Source organism: Accipiter gentilis, chromosome 22 (genome assembly GCF_929443795.1).
Source record: "Accipiter gentilis chromosome 22, bAccGen1.1, whole genome shotgun sequence".
Taxonomy (NCBI): domain Eukaryota; kingdom Metazoa; phylum Chordata; class Aves; order Accipitriformes; family Accipitridae; genus Astur; species Astur gentilis.
In genome coordinates, this window is record NC_064901.1 from 26,551,810 (window position 1) to 26,557,103 (window position 5,294).

Sequence of the window (5,294 nt, forward strand, 5' to 3'; positions counted from 1 at the left end):
AGACATCCTAAATGTCAGTGTTTTTATCAAAGGTAGTAATCTAAGCCCCCTTTCTAGTGCATGGAGAAGAACAGAAAACTCATCCTAATGCTGATTTTTAAGAGTGCTAATAAATTACATACCAGAAGTTTCTAGTTCTCTCCATTTAAAATGAAGAGCACTTAAAGCACTAACTCAGATATCTATGTAAAATCATCTAACATTTGGTGAGATGGATGGTATCCTCATGTCTGAAATGGAAGACCCATGAAAGAGTACAAAATGCTAGAGGCCAGGACGGAGACATGTTGGTTGAATTACACCTTAGATGAGGAATAGATGAGGCAGGAGAACCAATTTTCACTGACTGACTCCCATTGAAAGAGCAGAAATGCCATGTATTATAAAAAGGAAGGTGATGGCTGTCTACATTAGTTATGCATTGTGATATTCCACCATAGGCATCAATCCCATTAAGTGGGTCATTGAGTTGCTATTGTAGGCTTCTGCCTAAGATCTCTTACTCATAATGATGCATGTGCCATTTGTATGTTTAGAGCAGAGATAAAAGCTGCACGTGAAAATGAATGAAACAGTTCAAGGTGCTAGTATTGGCTTCGGCCTTGAGATACTACTCTTACAAACTAATTGTCTAAAAGCCAGTGCTTACTATGTGTCTCAGTAAAGATACATAGTTTAGAAATTTTAACATGCCAAACATTTGGGAAACACAGCTGAGGACATTAACAATAGGAGAATTTCCCTCAGAGATCAAATAGCTGGATGTACTCAGTTGTCCTCCTGTCTTTGACAGTGGCTACTTCTGAAGGCATAGAAAAGCCAGCTTTGGATAGTTAAGATATAAACAGTCCATACAGGAAATTTCTTCTTAACGGTTGTTTCAATAATGTTTGGGAAAATCCTTGTTCATGAGCACATTTCATACAGGAAGAAATACTATATTTAATTTAGACTTTTGCCTGTAGTCACATGAATCTAGATGATTAAGTTATTTGAAGTGGTGCACTCATATTAACTACGCCTGTATTGCCTGCAAAGGATGGTCCCATGACTGCCCCAGGAGATGAATTGCCTATCTATCTGCCATAGGGTGAGCTTCCAGGCATGGCCTGAGTTACAACTGGACCACCATTTCCATCATCTATAGGATCATGTATGCCCAGGCCAGGCAAGAGGTAACTCAAGACAGGCAGGAGACGAAACAAACCAGGCTCACAAACACTCCAGAGGTTTCTGTTTCAACATAGCATAGACGTGGCCTTCGATTTCAGATGAATTTCTATCAGCTAATCATCAGGATCTTTATGGGCCTGCTCTGAAGGCCACTGAAGTCAGTGATAGTCTTTCCATTCACTTCAGTGGCTTTAGATCAAGCTGTTTTGAATTAAAGATGTATGAAGAGAAACCTAAACCCAATGTCAGTGGCCAAGGTATTCTTCACACAGAAGACAATGACTGAATACAAACAATGGAATTATGGACAGAACCAAACACACAGGAAACCCCTCCACAATAGTCAATACTCTTTTAGCACAAACTAAAAATTCTCTACTGGATCCAAGACTGGCTCTTCTGAGGTCCTTCCTGAAACAGACTTCTAGAAGCAGACTTCTCTGTGTACACTTTTCTTTCCTTGCACGATTTTGTGTGTTACAGTGCAATGGGAGTTCAGTAAGGTCTCCAGGAGCCATGAATTGATATCAGAAGTTTAAAACTATGCTGTCATGAGGCATATGCTCTCATTGTGGTTTCAAGATAGAGAAATAATAACAAGAATGGAGAAATGTGGATTTTCTAGCAGGAAAGAGTGCAATGGAATAGACGATTCCTTTCTTTCACTGCTTAAACTTGTAAGATCGAAGTCCTGCTGGAGAAAACAAGAATTGCTATTATTTCTTTTCACTCTTTTTGTTGCTTCTCTTCTACAAAGAAATGTTCAAAGTAATAAAAATCAATACCCTCTCTGTCAGCTTGCACACCACTGAATGTTAACAGTCAAGGGAGCAACAACAGTATGGTAAAAATCTTTCACTTTGCTTCAACTGAGATTTTTCAATCTTTAAAGGGAAGCAGCAGTGTTGATTTCTAATCCTGGAGGTTGCTACATAAATATTTACTAAAAACTCTGATACACCTATTAACAATGAATGTTGAAAGCTGTCTTATTTAGAAACTCCTGACGCTCTTTCCATATCTCTGAAGTAGTGGTCTGGTGCTAGTCTGTTGGTAATCCCAGTGGGAAACTTGGTCTGATGGAATCTATTTCTTTTTATTTCTTGTACAAAGCAGGCAACACACTGCAAAATGACAGCGTCATTCCTGTTTGCTGCTGAGGGCAGCAACTGCAGTAACGATAGCAATGCTCCATACCTCTGGTGGTGCAGGAAGTCCAGCCAGCCGAGGACTTGGGCAGAAAGATTTCTGTGTGATCCCTGACGTTGTCATTTCTCCCAGCTTCAGTTATGGCTATCCGCTAAGACCTTTAGAATTCAAAAACTTAAAAGAGTGTCATTTAGCCCCACTGAATTCAGTGGGATTACGATTTAACCAAAGTTAAGCACATGCTTAAGTCTTTGCTAGGTCAGAGCTTAAAATACCATTGCGATCGTACTATGCAGTATCTTCATGGATATTTCAGAGGTCTTATGAGCTATACAAGGTTTTCCATTAACCTGAATGAACTTTTTAGCTCGTGTTTGCTATGCATAGTGTCTTTTTCCTTGATCAACAGCTTATAAATCTTCTAAATCTCCCCAGCTTATATACCTATAAGTAACAGAATTATACTAAGATGCATTTTTTCTGTGGCATTAGATGCACCGAGGGGGATTTCCTGTTACTCACTGAGCATGCATTCCTGAAAAGTACGACAGTTAGTGATTTGACAGATAGCAAAACAAATTTTCCCATGGGAATTAATGTAAGGGCAGTGGGTGGGATCTGTGCTTCAGAATTACACACAGTTTAAATACTGAGAGACAATACGTTACAACATACGATCTTTCTGATTTGTATCCCAATATCACTGCCTAAAAAATAATAAAAGAAAAATTATTAGGAAACCTTCCCCCCCACACACACACACATTTTTAAGTGAAACATCAATAGTGGTCTGGCATGCCAGAGGTCAAAGATGACAAGGATGACATGCAAAATAAATATGTGGAAACAGGATCATCAGGACTGTCAACTGCCACATCAATGTCTGATAGGGACAGGAAAAGGTGGACAAGATGGTACTTTTCAGAAACTTGCTTTTCAGCACATGGTTTTGCACTAGTTGAAGATGCTGATGACTTTTTTTTTTAAATAAAATTGAAGACATGACTGCATATTGGCCTGAGATTTTGATCAGTATACCTTTTTATATCGAGATCAAATTTTGCAATGCCCTGGTGACCTTGTCCAATTGTTCTTGGAATTGACTACTGCTCTGAAAGATCTCAGCCACTTCATTCATTAGTTTGAGCAATCTTTCTCTCTCTTTCTAAATCATTATATTTTTATTGTCTTTGTCATCTTTCTCAAGTCCCCCCCTTTTTGTCAAGGTCAGTCGAGTCAATCAAGGGAGAAGGACAAAAAAAATGGGAAATGATTAGCATAAGAGGGTGTTAAATGATGGATGGCAGAACTCCCAAAAGATGCATCGGGGAGATACATGGTGTGTTACTGTACATTTCCGGATTATTTACTTGTATGACATGTAAGACAACTGTATAAAAGGTGAATAATTTCATTACTCCTTTTAATTAGAATTTCACAGTTGTTCCTAACTAGACTTTTTCACAGAACATTCATAAGGACATTTTGGCAAATTTGACCTACAGGGACAGAGAAAATGAGCCTTAATTTCAGTTTTTTATGGGGATCAATGAAAGGGGAAAAGGAGATCACAAAACCCCTGCAGTTCAAACTAAGCTCTTAATTTGTTAGACAGCACTGCTCAAGTCTTACATCACTCCATTATCTAACTGCAATAGTTACAGCTCATGTGAATCATATTTCCAGAAGTGCTATATTTTTACATTTCCAGTTTGGAAAACCAGGCATTCAGCACCTCTGAAAAGCTGACCTTCCACCAGTTACTTCCAACATACATTTTTCTGACCTTTATTTCATGCACACATTAGTCTGGCTGGACTTCATGATGCAGTGCTAGGCTGGCCTTCTAGGTGGAGCATGGTTAGGTTTCGGTCTCAAAATCATATTCTCTTCTTGGCTTCCATGCTGACTCATATGTACCCAAGACCATAAATCATAAGCCCAACTTAAATATAAGCAAAACAGTTGCTATTTTTCTGTGTCTCTGTTATTTTGGTGATCAGTTTGAATCTGCTATATAGACTAAAAGTTTTATTCATTAACATAGGTGCCTTATTTATTAACCTACAAAGTAAAAATGTATATCACAAGAATGACTGAATCTACAGGTTGTTCGTGTCCATGTAGGGAAATATGTAATTGCAGCCCTTTTTTGTTACCCCTTTAGACTGTAATATCAGTGTCTGCCTGATTGTTAAGTAGGCTTGACTACTGGCTACTTTTAATTTCAAACCAAATCTTCCACCTGTTTCTTTTCTCCCACGTTGCTATGGTGAAGATCATCATAGACTGTATAGAGAAGTGAAGCACAGAAGGATCACTGAAAAAAACATCCAGAAAGATTAAGACATGCATTAACAATTAAAAAAAAAAAAGCATATTGCTTGTTAGGTGCCATTAAGAGGTCATATTTTTCTGGCCATATTTTGCTGATCACCTGCCCAGAAATGTATTTGGAATCACAAACTTTAAACTACCTCGATTTTCCTGAAAAAATCTTTTTAACAAATACAAGCATTACCACTGCCATTACAAGTCCCATTAGGTCAGGGGCTGTAATGTGTGCTGGCACTACAGCTCCTAGCTCTTCTGGCTTCTCCCATTCTCACCCGTTTAGCTTTCTTGGACTGTGATGCTTCAGTCACTGAGGATTAACATCCCACACAGAGATGGGAATAGTTTGTGGAGTTCAGGCCAGAAGAACCTGCACAGAAGAGTGCCCTTGCCTGTAGGTGCCTGTGTAGGTAGGCTGCCGCAATTCTACTGTGCTTCATAAATGCTGGATATTGCATTGCAGACATTTGGCAGAACTCGAAGCCCAAAGGGCAAAGTATATTCTTAATACTCCTAGAAACATATAAAATGTTCCTCAGATGTTACAGTAAGGTCTGGGATTTCTTTTAAAAGCTGCATTTTAAAGGCAAACACTTTGTAATCTCTCCTCTAAAAGGACCTCCTTTTTTAACAATAAT